The following is a 15,718-nucleotide window of genomic DNA, read 5'->3' on the forward strand; positions in this document are numbered from 1 at the left end:
TTGTATGTGAAAACTACTTCTACGATGCAGACATTGTTGTTCCCAACTCACTTTACTCGCGCTAAAGCAGGAGGCTCGCTCGGCTGGTGCTAGCACATGCAGATAAAATACACCGCTGGAACTCCGATTAAGGTGTTTACATATCGTAATAATTTGAAAGATTGCTCAGAAAATCAAGTGTTTTAATCGGTGTATGTTTACTTCGATTTTGACCTTACGCCGATTAAGATAAACAGAGTAAGGTGTTAACATGACTATTGCATAATCTGCCCACTGCCATAATCCGTTTAATATCGAATTATTAGCGTGCATGTAAATGTACTGAATGACTGATTATTTTGGGAGGTTATTGGGTTAAAATCTTCCAAGAAGTCACAGAGACTGCACGGAGGGACATGTCAAAATGCAGAATTTAGGCACTTTAGCAAGTCTTTATTCATATAGAACATTCAGATTTATTGATTTCTCAATGTGGTCTGTATTAAAAGGGCACTTCAGTTCATATTAACAGGCTTTTACAATTCAATATTGGTGCATAATTACAGTACTACTTAACATACAGTATTAAAGGGTCGCAAAATGCACTCATTTTTGTGGAACGACACAGTGCACGATAACTTCTGCTTGTTGTACGTTGGTTGCAGTGCTCTCGTCAAATTAATTTGTTTGTTTGTCATATGCACATGAAAAACATGGAGTCACTACAATTGTTTTAGTAATTTAGATGCATGTTAGTGTTTTTGGTATCCTCTGGTATGTGTCAAGTACACTAAAAATGCATCTTGACAAATTATATTGTAGCGCTGGCAGCCTATTAGAAGACTTGGGGGCGTTGCTTGTTAGGGGTGTGGCTTTCTTGTAGAGCTTTTTGGCCTCCCATAAACCGGATTGTCATGCCAGTTAATATGTTATGTTGTGCTCTTGAGATTTAAGGTTAAGCTTCTACGTGTGAAAATATTATAAAATATATGACATACATTTAACATACACAGAGTGTACAACACATTAAGAACGTATGCCCTTTCGTTTCTGATCTATTAATAATTTCACTGTGTAAAGAATGATTTTTAATCCTTGAGACATGAATGTGTGCCAATCAGAGGGTGAATAGGTAAGAAAAAGTATCTAAGTGCCATTGAACAGGGTATGGTAGTACGTGCCAGATTTGTTTCAAGAACTGTAGCACTGCTGGGTTTTTCATGCTCAACAGTGTATCAACAATGGTCCACCACCAAAAGGTCATCCAGCCAACTTGAAAAACTATTGGAAACATTGGAGTCAACATGGGCCAGCATCTCTGGGGAATGCTTTCGACACCGTGTAGAATCCATGCCCCGATGATTTGAGGCTCAATATTAGGAAGGTGTTCCTAATGTTTGGTAAACTCAATGCATATACCTTTAAAGTACATTTCGTAATATGTTTGAATGTATTTAAAAAATAGTTTTATTAAATACCTTGTTTTGCCAATTTTAAGTATTTCACATTTATCCTAAAAAATGTATCATAATATATATTTTAAATGTAATTATTTTTGTATAGGAAACGATGTGTCATACAAAGAATACAAGCACAAGTTGAATGCTGGCTTCAAGCATGAAATAGCAAAAACAAGTTTCATCAACAACAGTGACAGATCTTACAGCATTGAACTGGAGTTCCACATGGTATTTCTCTCAACAACCCAGCCACACAACAACCGCAAGAGATTCGTCGTAAATATTTTTGATGGTCCATCTTCTGTGTACTGAGCGGTCTGAGTCATCAACACGAGAACTAACATATCACTCTAGCTATACAAAGCTTTCTAAAACCTCACCTCTGGACTAAAGTCTTGTGTGGTCCTTTGGATGTTTTTACTCTCTAAACAGTTACGTCTTTCTTACGTGTAAACACCTCATTAAGGAAAAAGGATAAACAGGGTCATTATTGGGCCTAATGAGTCATTATGATACCCTAGCCAACATTGGCTAATTACCTTAACCCTCAATCCAATCATTATGTAAGGTTTGCCTGAGGCCTTAAGACCTAGAGGGAGTTATCCCTACAGCATCAGCATATTGTTGTGTAGAGGGCTCAGCCTTCTGACTGGCTGCATGGTCCTGGAAACACAGCTGAGTAAACACAGATGAATGATCATCGACAGTGGACTGTATGGAGTCTTGGAAGATTTGCCCCATTGTGGAAAACTCTGATCTTTTTTCCACTAATTGGTCTTTTGTCCCAATCACCTCAGATCTTTTCATATCAGATCCTTTTTAGAGCTGATCTAATTGGTCAAAATACCAATTAGTGGTGAAAAAAAGATCAGAATTGGGCTTCCTGTGTAAAAGCTGCCAACGAGAATCCAAGATAACTGTAGGCCATGTGTTGGAATTGTCATGACGTTGCCCTCTTTGGGTACAGCAAGCCCCTTCCCCCTCTCTCTGTCTCCTACACTCAGGCTGCTGCGACCTCAGGTCGTAAATTGCTGGAAGAGATTATCTCCTCATGGCCACAGTATAGAGACAGAGGGAGTTTTCAGAAAGAACAAAGGAATTTCTTCCACCTCACAGAACTTGAGGTCCGAACAACATTTATGTTCTGTGGAAGGTATAAAAGATAGGTATAAAAGAAGAATCCAGCTACGATCTGGTTCATTTGGTACAATTTTGTGAAACTCATGAGAGACAATACGGCCACATTACCATAACGCTGTTTATACAATAGCCTCAGATATGAGGCTTACATCTAATTCTTGTATAAGATGAATGAGTGTGAGGGCCTCCCGGGTGGCGCAGTGGTCTAGGGCACTGCATCGCAGTGCTAACTGCGCCACCAGAGTCTCTGGGTTCGCGCCCAGGCTCTGTCGCAGCCGGCCGCGACCGGGAAGTCCGTGGGGCGATGCACAATTGGCATAGCGTCGTCCGGGGTAGGGAGGGTTTGGCCGGTAGGGATATCCTTGTCTCATCGCGCTCCAGCGACTCCTGTGGCGGGCCGGGCGCAGTACACGCCAACCAAGGGGGCCAGGTACACGGTGTTTCCTCCGACACATTGGTGCGGCTGGCTTCCGGGTTGGAGGCGCGCTGTGTTAAGAAGCAGTACGGCTGGTTGGGTTGTGCTTCGGAGGACGCATGGCTTTCGACCTTCGTCTCTCCCGAGCCCGTACGGGAGTTGTAGCGATGAGACAAGGTAGTAATTACTAGCGATTGGATACCACGAAAATTGGGGAGAAAATGGGATAAAAAAATAAATAAAAATAATTTAAAAAAAAAGATGAATGAGTGTGGATGATACTGTTTGTGAAATTGTGTAATGTGATTTTGGACTGTTTAATGAAGGAAACTCCAATTCCCTTTGGAGTTTAACTAAATCAGAGGACCGCCCATGAGCAGTTATGGTCGGGCATCCTGGGACAGGCCCTTTTCTGCTCTTCCGAATAAAACCCCCACCCGGGTTTTCTATCACCAGACCATGTTTTTCTCAATTACGAGAGGACAAAGGTTGCAGACCAGCTTACCTCGATAACAAGAAGGCCAAGGTTTGAGTAGATGGCTGAATCTTTTAACCATACCACGTGGTTAAACTCTTAGACTATCGATACCTACAGAATAAGAACAAGTCTTTGAGATTAATTACTAGTCTGCAAGCTAGGAATTCGGTATCATTAAACGCGAAGACCGACAACCGCCGAAACATCTATTCTATAACAACATGAATGAATGTCACTCTGAACTATCCATTCTAACCACGGCAGAGAGAGAGAGAGGGCGGACAGACTCTCCAACAGAAACAAACTTTTCAACAGAGATCCCGACGACACACTGAGCGTAAATATATATATTGATTGCAATTGTTCCCGAATGAGTGAGCGTTCATGTGCAAAGGATTAGCATTTCAATTGTTATAATTATCAACTCTGTAGTGACTTCTCAGCTGACCCCCACTCCCCTTGTCTAACAAGCCGCCATGCCGGTTTAGCCCACTAGGGCACATTCCCGTATCATTTCTTGTAACCATATTTACTGTTTGTTTGTTTGTTTGTGTGTGCACTTCTGTGATTGTTTAGTTAGTTAATAAATAAATGATTTAAGACAATTGATGTATGGATGACTCATAGTGAAGACTGGGTTCGTGCAGATTTACAACTTTCAGATGAGCAATTTACAACTTTCCAACAATTTACAACTTTCAGATGAGACTGAAATAAGGTGACGATTAATATTGACTGCTATTGATGTAAAATATTACTAGGTCTTTAAGAGTTTATTCGGAAGATAACAGCTCTATAAATATTATTTCGTGGTGCCCTGACTTTCTAGTTAATTACATTTACATGATTAGCTCGATCAGGTAATATTAATTACAGAGAAAGGATTTTGTAGAATAGCATGTCATCACTTAATCTGGCATAGCCAAAGACATGACAGAATGTTCATGTATTCTACAACTATCAGTGGATGCTGCTGAGGGGAGGATGGCTCATAATAATGCCTGAAAGAGAGCGAATGGAATTTACATTTTATTTTCTAACCTTATTTAACTAGGCAAGTGAGTTATTTACAATGACGGCGTACCACAAGGCAAAAGGCCTCCTGCGGGGACAGGGGCTGGGATTCAAAATAAAAATGTATTAAATAAAAATATAGGACTAAACACACATCAAGACAAGAGAGACAACACTACATAAGAGACCTAAGACAACAACATTGCATGGCAGCGACACATGACAACACATCATGATAGCAACAACATGACAACAATGTGGTAGCAACACAACATGGTAGCAGCACAAAACAGGGTACAAACATTATTAGACACAGACAACAGCACAAAGGGCAATGCAACGCAGCCACAACTGTCAGTAAGAGTGTGCATTGAGACTTTGAATGAAGAGATTGAGATAAAACTGTCGAGTTGTGTTTGTTGCAGCTTGTTCCATTCGCTAGCTGCAGCGAACTGAAAAGACGAGCGACCCAGGGATGTGTGTGCTTTGGGGACCTTTAACAGAATGTGACTGGCAGAACGGGTGTTGTATGTGGAGGATGAGAGTTGCAGTAGATATCTCAGATAGGGGGGAGTGAGGCCTAAGAGGGTTTTATAAGGTGCTTCTACACCTGCATTGCTTGCTGTTAGGGGTTTTAGGCTGGGTTTCTGTACAGCACTTTGAGATATCAGCTGATGTACGAAAGGCTATATAAATACATTTGATTTGATTTGATATAAATAAGCATCAACCAGTGGGTCTTGCGACAGATATACAGAGTACAGAAGAGTATAGAGTGCAGTGATGTGTCCTATAAGGAGCATTGGTGGCAAATCTGATGGCTGAATGGTAAAGAACATCTAGCCGCTCAAGAGCACCATTACCTGCCAATCTATAAAGTCTCCTTAATCTAGCATGGGTAGGATGGTCATCTGAATCAGGGTTAGTTTGGCAGCTGGGTTGAAAGAGGATCGATTACGATAGAGGACACCAAGTCTAGATTTAACTTTAGCCTGCAGCTTTGATATCTTCTGAGAGAAGGACAGTGTACCGTCTACCCATACTCCCAAGTACTTGTATGAGGTGACTACCTCAAGCTCTAAACCCTCAGAGGTAGTAATTAGGGATGCACAATCTATCGGTGAAGATATCGTCATCGGACGATATTAGCTAAAAATGCCAACATCAAGATCGGCCGATGTCTAGTTTAACCTGTTTGGGCTGCAGGGGGAGTATTGAGTAGCCAGATAAAAGGTGCCCATTTCAAACGGCCTCGTACTCAATTCTTGCTCGTACAATATGCATATTATTATTACTATTGGATTGAAAACACTATCTAGTTTCTAAAACCGTTTGAATTATTTCTCTGAGTGAAACAGAACTCATTCTGCAGCACATTTCCTGACCAGGAAGTGGAAAGTCTGAAATCGATGCTCTGTTCTACTTCCTGCCTATACATGGGCATTATACGTAAGAGTCTACGTGCACTTCATACACCTTCCCCTGGATGTCAAGAGGCGGTGAGAGAAGAAATTTCGTGTTTATCTTGGTCTGAGGTGGAATAAAAGCTCTTTGTATGACGTGACCGTCCATTTTCTGTTTTCTGGAGCGCGCGAAAGGGGACATGGATTTGCCTTCTGTTTAGCTGTCGTTATGGACGACTAATATCTCCGGCTATGATTTTATTTGATACATGTGACCATATCATCGTAAAGTATGTTTTTTCAATATAGTTTCATCAGATTATTGAACATTTTTCGGGAGTTTTGCCGTGTTCCGTTCTCTTCCGTTTGTTGACTTGGAGAGCTTTGTGCCACTTGGCAAGTGCGCGTGCTAAATCGAGAGGGAAAATGAACGTTCTAAATCCAAACAACGACTGTTCTTGACAAAGGACACCTTCTACAACATTCTGATGGAAGATCACCAAAAGTAAGAAACATTTTATGATGCTAATTCATATATCTGTCGTGCATGTGAATTAGTCGTGGGCGCCCAACTTTGGGGTACTCAGCTATACCGAAGCTGGATGTCGTAATGAAGTTATGTTTTAGAATTCTAACACTGTGATTTCATTAAGAACTAATGGATCTATCATTTCCTATACAACATGTATTTTTTACTTATGTTTATGAATAGCTATTTGGTCAGAATATGTGTGTCAGAAAACGTGTAAGAAAAATATCGTTGCTGTTTAGACGTTGTGGAAAAAGTAGCTAAGTTAGCACAATGTGTAACCACTGATTTCAGCTCTAAATATGCACATTTTTGAACAAAACATAAGTGTATGTATAACCTGATGTTATAGGACTGTCATCTGATGAAGAAAATCAAGGTTAGTCAAAAATTATATATCTTTTGCTTGTTTGTTACGATCGCTAACTTTTGCTACTGGAAAATTGCTTGTGTTTTTGGCTATTGTGGTAAGCTAATATAATGCTCTATTGTGTTTTCGCTGTAAAACACTTGATAAATCGGAACTATTGTCTGGAATCACAAGATGCCTGTCTTTCAATTGCTGCACACTATGTATTTTTCAGAAATGTTTTTGATGGGTATTTAGTTATTTGGCGTTGGTGTCTGCTTTCGGTGCAATTTCTGATTGTAGCTGCAATGTAAACTATGATTTATACCTGAAATATGCACATTTTTCTAACAAAACATATGCTATACAATAAATATGTTATCAGACTGTTATCTGATGAAGTTGTTTCTTGGTTAGTGGCTATTTATATCTTTATTTGGACGAATTTGTGATTGCTACTGATGGAGTAAAAAACTGGTGAAGTAAAAAAAGTGGTGTCTTTTGCTAACGTGGTTAGCTAATAGATTTACATATTGTGTCTTCCCTGTAAAACATTTTAAAAATCGGACATGTTGGCTGGATTCACAAGATGTGTACCTTTCATATGCTGTATTGGACTTGTTATAAGAAGTTAACGCCGATATGCAAAACCGATGTCAAAGCTGTGCATACCTATATAACGTAGGTACATGACGTAATGACGCCACAAAATTTGGCACTACGTGTGCAACACAGCATTCCTAAACTAGCACACAATGTCCGCTGTGTGGATCGAGCAGTCAACAAGTCAAGCAGTCATTTGAAAGAGTAAGAACATTTCAGCGAGACAACTCAAAGGCGAAATCCATTAACGCCAAGATAATGGAATTCATTGCCCTTGACAATCAGCCATTCTCTGTCGTGGGTGATGTTGGCTTTCGCCGACTGGTCGAGCACCGGTACACACTAACGTTACCAAGTGGGCTATTTTTCAGATGTTGCCCTACTGGAGTTACACAGTAATAGTATCACTGCTATTAGCTTCACGACTGACATTTGGACCAGCAATATCAGCCCCATGATCATGCTGAGTCTGACAGCACAGTGGGTCGTCAAGGATTTTGTACTGAGGAAAGTCGTATTTCATGCACATGAATGTACTGGTTGTCATACCGCTGCTGCCATTTCAATACCATTTGAGAACATGTTTGAAACATGGAAACATGAACAAACTAGGTAGCTCCATTCGAACAACTGACTCAAGAAATAAGCTCATCAACTGCGGCTGCAGCAGACGTGATACCCTCTGTCATGGCATTGAAACGCCTGCTCAACAAAACTGGCAACATAGGCTGTGAACAAGCAATTAGGTGGCATTTTCTCTTTGCTGTGTCGCCACCATGCTTGATGCTATGTACAAGGACCGCTACTTCGATGCAGACAAGAAACAGGGTTTATGTGAAATGTTACATACACAGCTGAACAAGATGGAAACAGACACAGTAACAGTGCGCACCGAGGAAGAGGGGCCACGGACAGACAGAGCTGAAACTTCACTGCTTGACATGTATGATGAAATCCTGGTTGAGAATGAAACGACTGAACAAATGAACAACGAAACAGCACAGCAAGTAAGTGAAAGAAATAGATTTTGATTATGTTTTACTGGTAATGGGGACATGGGTAAATGCCAACAAAATAACTTTTCGGTCAGTGTGGTGTGTGTGTGTGTATATGTGTGTAACCTTTACTTAACTAGGCAAGTCAGTTAAGGGCAGAGAAAGCTTGTTGGACGCTAAGAATGCTTTGTTGTAGAGTGTTTAACACAAAATCCGGGGAGGGGCTTACAAGAATGAAATGGTCTACCGTAAAACTTGAAAATAGCAGTGCAACATTGCTTAGAATCAAGGGCAATGGTGACATTTCCCTTGAGCGGAAACCAGATTACTTACCAAAGAATACTATAGACATCAAGAAAGTTTTTCCAACACTTTTGATAAACAGGACAAAATAGAAATAGGCCTATTAACAGTTAGGATCAGCTTGATCTCCGCTTTAAATAAAGGACGAACCGTGGCTGCAGGTGGAGTAACTCTGCAAGATCATGGTTGAACCAGGGGCTTAACCTGTTCTTAATTCTCATTTTCTTTATGGGGGCGTGTTTGTCAACAATATCACTGAAAATATTAAAAAAAGAAGGTCCAAGCGTCTTCGATAGAGGGGATCAAGTTGATTCCAGACCAATTTACAGAGGCCAGGTCATGAAGAAAGGCTTGCTCATTAAAGTTCTTTTAGCAAGCGTCTATGACAAATCAGGACAGGTCGTTTCATTGAGCCATTACAAACACAGGCTGTAAAACAGTGACCACTACGATCATTACAGAAAACACCCGACTGATACCAATCAGGATTATTTGTGAGGATAACATCAAGGAGAGTAGCCTTTTCTGGGTGTTTGGAGTCATACCTTGTGGATTGGTAATAATCTGAGAAAGATTTAGGGAGTCCCATTGCTTTAGGACTTGGTCAGGTGGTTTAAGCATGTCCCAGTTTAGGTCATCAAGCAGGACAAATTCAGACTTAGTGTAACGGGCCAGGAGAGCGTTTAGGGCAGGTAGGTTACAGGCCGGTGCTGATGGAGGACGATAGCACCCAGCAACAGTCAACAAAGAGCTTTTTGAAAGTTTAATGCTTAAAACCAGCAAATCAAATTGTTTGGGGACAGACTTGGTGGAGACAATCGAGCACTGAAGGTGATCCTTGGTAAAGATTGCCGCTCCCCCACCTTCGAAAGATCTGTCTTGCCGAAAAAGGTTATAACCAGAAAGGTTAACAGCAGTGTTCAAAGCACTCTTTCTTAATCACGTCTCAGTAATGACCAACACATCTGGATTTGCTGCTGTGAACCCACACTTTCAATTGATCCATTTTAGGTAATAAGCTTCTAGTGTTAACGTGGAGAAAACCCAGGCTTTTACGAGAGCAGAAATCAGTGAAACAGATATCAGAGCACAAGTCTGAATTGGGGCTAGCAACAGTATGGGCCAGGGTGTACATGCACATTTCTAGATATCATCAACAGTAATACAATCAAGACACGGCAGAGGACAGGGAGCTCTGCAGTGTTGATTTATGACATTTGAATGTGCATTAGATGGCAACAAGATCATATTATACAGCAATTTCATCAGTTAACATGAATACAAAGCCGGCGAGAGGTGGTTAGAAAAGTCTGTGTAACCAATAGAGAGCCAGAGTCCCAAGTGTGGGAACAAACATGGTCTGTCCCACGGTTGGGTAAACAAGAAGGTTCATAGTCAACAAAGCATACAGAAGTCATGTGGCAAATAGCAAAATGCACAAGAAAAAAATTATAACTAGCCATTTGTAAGTTCAGAGTCACTCGCCCCAACAGTGCCTATGTGCTGGAGTTGAGCGAAAGCTCGGGAGAGAGGGGAGAGTGTGGTGGGGGTGCCTATACCAGACGGGGAGACATGCCACGGCAGACGGTGAACAGATTGCCAGGTGGAATCCATGCAGCAGTGCAGCAGATAACGGGAGTAGGTGTCACACCCACTTGGGAGAAGCTTTTATTTCTGGAGGCAGATTTCTTGTAGAAAATGCCAGTGAATTGGTCTCTGAACAGCGGGAGTGGGCTTCAAGGCCTCTGGATTTGGGTGGTGGAGCCTTCCATTTGTTGGGCTCAAAGGCTTTGACACCTCACACTTTTTGAAAAGCTTAGTGCTAATTGAAGTTGTATTTGGTCTGTCTCAGTTCCAGGAGTTTGGAGTTTTGATCTAGCGTGAAGGTTATGCTGTGGATTGGCATCAAACACATAGAAACCATGTGTTTGATACTTATCCACTTATTCCTCTCTAGCCATTACCACAAGCCACCACCCCCCCCCCCCCCCCCCCATTAAGATGCCACCAACCTCCTGTGAGATTAGAACAATCATTCACGCTGTAGGGGTTAAAACGGCTAAATATGCTCACTAAAATACACAGTGCCTTCAGAAAGTATTCTTGTATGCTTGTAATCGTTAAGGACTGGGGAATTTTTCAGGATAAGACATAAACAGAATGGAGTTAAGCACAGGCAAATTCCTAGAGGAAAACCTGGTTCAATCTGTTTTCCACCAGACTGGGAGATGAATTCACCTTTCAGCAGGACAATAACCTAAAACACAAGGCCAAATCTACACTGGAGTTGCTGACCAAGAAGACAGTGAATGTTCCTGAGTGGCCGAGTTACAGTTTTGACTTAAATCTACTTGAAAATCAATGGCAAGACCTGAAAATGGTTGTCTAGCAATGAACAACAACCAATTTGGCAGTTCTTGAAGAATTTAGAAAACAATAAAATGCACATATGTTGCACCATCCAGGTGAGGAAAGTTCTTAGAGACTGACTCAGAAAGACTTACAGATGTAATCGCTGCCAAAGGTGCTTCTACAAAGTATTTACTCAGGGGTGTGAATATTTAGGATATTTCTGTATTTCCTTTTCAATAAATTTCAGTTAATGGATGTGTCAACATTCAATGCTAAAGCTCAGAAAACATTAAGATTCTGCGCTACAAAAAGACACGGTAATGTATTACCAAATGTAAATGACAATTATTCGGAGTAACGGCGCTTCTAGCATTTCACACATTCTTTAATGCAGTTTTCCCCCTTGAGAAGTTGTGTGCCTGCTTTAAGCCAGAGACAATCCTGTAGTCTTTCACAGTAGATGCACACACACACACACATTCTGGTTGTCTACCTATTGGAGGGTATGGGCAGAGGGCATGGCAGGAAATTGTTCTGGATGATCCTTTCAAGACCCAGGCCACAATCATTCCACACGGCAAAGTCACACACCTAAAGGAGCAGCACACGCACACACACACGCGCACCCAAAAACAGAGCTAAATGAGTCTATGAGAACAGAGAGAAAAATGGGGATAAAGATAAGGAGAGAGGGGAAGGAGCGGGGAGAAAGAGAGAAACTCTGTCACCGTCAATCAGCCTTGTGTCCTTGTGCTATCTGTGAGTCCATCTAGCCAGGGATGATGTAGATTAATGGAGTTGGTGAATTCATTGAAAATGCATATCAGAACTGAAGCGTGGCCTATAGTATGGAATTTGAGGGAGCTATCAGGGAGTATTTCAAACCCTGTGTTCAAGGGTCAATGTGAAGAGGGCACAACAAAACCTATTCCCCCTCAGGAGACTGAAAAGATTTGGCATGGGTCCTCAGATCCTCAAAAGGTTCTACAGCTGCACCATTGAGAGCATCCTGACTGGTTGCATCACTGCCTGGTATGGCAACTGCTCGGTCTCCAACCGCAAGGCACTACAGAGAGTAATGGGAATGGCCCAGGACATCACTGGGGCCAAGCTTTCTGCCATCCAGGACCTCTATACCAGGTGGTGTCAGAGGAAGGCCTTAAAAATTGTCAAAGACTCCAGCCACCCTAGTCATACTGTTCTCTCTGCTACCGCACAGCAAGCAGTACCGGAGTGCCAAGTCTAGGTCCAAGAGGCTTCTAAACAGCTTCTACCCCCAAGCCATAAGACTCATGAACATCTAGTCAAATGGCCACCCAGACTACTTGCAGTGCCCCCCCCCCCCCCCCCACTGCTATGCTCTGTTATCTATGCATAGTCACTTTAATAACTCTACCTACATGTATATACTACCTCGACTAACCGGTGCCCCCACACATTGACTCTGTATTGGTACCCCCCTGTATTTCACTGTAAGGTCTACACCGGTTGTATTCAGCGCATGTGACTAATAAAATGTGATTTGAAGTCAATGAAATAGATTTGAAATAACGGTGGATCTTATCTGAATCAGGATACTAACACAAATAGTAACTTACACTGCAGTAGTAGCCTACATTGTAAATAAATAGTTATGTGGGGAAAAGACTAATACACGCCTCAAAGTCAGGTGGTGTCTGAAAATAGTGGCCTCTTGGAGAGAAGACACCATTGCAACCAGCCTCACTCAAGCCTTAAATCCTTTTCTTGATTTAATAGTAGGAGGTGAGAATGGATCTACAACAACTCCAAATAGCAGGAGTGATGGAGCTGTCTGGTCAGAACTGATTCAGAAACCCAGAATTCCATTAGATAAGGCTTTCCTAATCCTGGCCCTGGGGGGGTTATAATAAGACGCCCTATGACAGGTTTCTCAACTGGTAGCCCGGGACGGATTTCGCAGGTGGTTTTATTTGGCCCCCCCAAGTTTTCTGAGCAAAAAAACTAATAAATTACAATATATACAGACACACACACACACACACACAGTACCAGTCAAAAGTTTGGATACACCTACTCATTCAAAAGGTTACCCTTTATTTTTACTATTTTCTACATTGTGTAGAAAATACATCTTAGCATTCTCTCAAACAGCTTCACCTAAGAAAGAAAAACCCTTGAATGAGTAGGTGTGTCCAAACTTTTAACTGGTACTGTATATACAGTTGAAGTCGGAAGTTAACATACACCTTTGACAAATACAGGAGTTTTTCACAATTCCTGACATTTAATCTTCGTAAAAATTCCCTGTCTTAGGTCAGTTAGGATCACCACTTTATTTTAAGAATGAAATGTCAGAATAATAGTAGAGAAAAGGATTTATTTCAGCTTTTATTTCTTTCATCATGTTCCAAGTGGGTCAGAAGTTTACATACACTCAATTAGTATTTGGTAGCATTGCCTTTAAATTGTTTAACTTGGGTCAAACATTTCGGGTAGCGTTCCACAAGCTTCCCACAATAAGTTGGATGAATTTTGACCCATTCCTCCTGACAGCTGGTGTAACTGAGTCAGGTTTGTAGGCCTCCTTGCTCGCACATGCTTTTTCAGTTCTGCCCACACATTTTCTATAGGATTGAGGTCAGGGCTTTGTGATGGCCACTCCAATACCTTGACTTTGTTGTCCTTAAGCCATTTTGCCACAACTTTGGAAGTATGCTTGGGGTCATTGTCCATTTGGAAGACACATTTGCGACCAAGCTTTAACTTCCTGACTGATGTCTTGAGATGTTACTTCAATATATTCACATAATTTTCCTGCCTCATGATGCCATCTGTTTTGTGAAGCACACCAGTCCCTCCTGCAGCAAAGCACCCCCACAAGATGATGGTGCCACCCACATGCTTCAGAGTTGGGATGATGTTCTTCGGCTTGCAAGCCTCCCCATTTTTCCTCCAAACATAACGATGGTCATTATGGCCAAACAGTTCTGTTTTTGTTTCATCAGACCAGAGGACATTTCTCCAAAAAGTATGATCTTTGTCCCCATGTGCAGTTGCAAACTGTAGTCTGGCTTTCTTATGGAAGTTTTGGAGCAGTGGCTTCTTCCTTGCTGAGCAGATTTTCAGGTTATGTCGATATAGGACTCGTTTTACTGTGGATATAGATACTTTTGTACCTGTTTCCTCCAGGATATTCACAAGGTCCTTTGCTGTTGTTCTGGGATTGATTTGCACTTTTCGCACCAAAGTACATTCATCTCTAGATGACAGAACGCGTCTCCTTCCTGAGCGGTATGACAGCTGCGTGGTCCCATGGTGTTTATACTTGCGTACTATTGTTTGTACAGATGAACGTGGTACCTTCAGGCGTTTGGAAATTGCTCCCAAGGATGAACCAGACTTGTGGAGGTCTACAATTTTTTTTCTGAGGTCTTGATTTATTTTGATTTTCCCATGATGTCAAGCAAAGAGGCACTGAGTTTGAAGGTATGCCTTGAAATACATCCACAGGTACACCTCCAATTGACTCAAATGATGTCAATTAGCCTATCAGAAGCGTCTAAAGCCATGACATCATTTTCTGAAATTTTCCAAGCTGTTTAAAGGCACAGTCAACTTAGTGTATGTAAACTTCTGACCCACTGGAATTGTGATACAGTGAATTATAAATGAAATAATCTGTCAGTAAACAATTGTTGGAAAAATTACTTGTGTCATGCACAAAGTAGATGTCCTAACCAATTTGCCAACACTATAGTTTGTTAACAAGAAATATGTGGAGTGATTGAAAAACGACTTTTAATGAATCCAACATAAGTGTATGTAAACTTTTGCATGTTCATTACATTTGCAAAAATGTCTAGAAACCTGTTTTCACTTTGTCATTATGGGGTATTGTGTGTGAAAAAAAAACAAAGGGTCTCTCCTTGGCCCAGCCAAAGGGGAATGGCAGGAGCGATGGATATCTCTAATATTATTCAATAGTTCAAACACAAACCAAGGTAGATGTCTGGTGGGAAGGAACTCTACATTACATAAGACTATCTTATTCATGCTCCTGAGGGACCTACCTTAGATGACTAGGAGACTTTATTCGCAGCTTGAGCTTCTCCGAGGAATGCTGAACCGCTGGAAAAAATCAAATGCTATTCCTGCCTCACATTCAGTTGTTCAACCAAAGCCCTCCCTCCACAGTAAGTGAATGAGTCAGAGAAAGGAAAGCCCAGCTTCCAGAGAGAGTTGGTGCTCAGAGCAGGGATATGTCCCAAATGACACCCTATTCCATATAAAGTGCACTACATTTGAACATGACCCATATGGCTATGATCAGAAGTAGTGCACTATGTAGGGAATAGGGTGCCATTTGGGATGGAACAGTTTGTTTCTGATCCATCACTCATCCTAACCTCCATTCTAGATTATTAATAGAAATCTCATCAGCATTTCTGAATTATTCAGCCGAGCGGGGGCTAGGCAGGGAGGCTGACTGGTGTAGTTCGAACGGTGGTGGAGGAGCATTTGTAGCACAGTTTATCTTATATATACCCTACACCTGTATACACACTTCTCATTTTTCTGCAGGTATACTTCTTTACGTACAAACATCATTTGATCTGGCAAGGTTCTGCTTATATCTGAAGTATTCACCCAATACACTTTGCTCCTGTATGAGCAATTGGTTTATGTATGGGCAAGTGTTTGATTGAAAATGTAATT

General features: G+C 41.4%; 1 protein-coding gene across 1 annotated transcript in view; it reads left to right on the plus strand.

The window, feature by feature from the left end:
- The window catches only part of LOC129855066 (D(4) dopamine receptor-like), a 29,617-nt gene that overhangs the window by 12,351 nt on the left and 1,548 nt on the right, over positions 1-15,718 (plus strand). The window lies entirely within an intron of this gene.

The sequence above is a fragment of the Salvelinus fontinalis genome, chromosome 5 (genome assembly GCF_029448725.1).
Source record: "Salvelinus fontinalis isolate EN_2023a chromosome 5, ASM2944872v1, whole genome shotgun sequence".
Taxonomy (NCBI): domain Eukaryota; kingdom Metazoa; phylum Chordata; class Actinopteri; order Salmoniformes; family Salmonidae; genus Salvelinus; species Salvelinus fontinalis.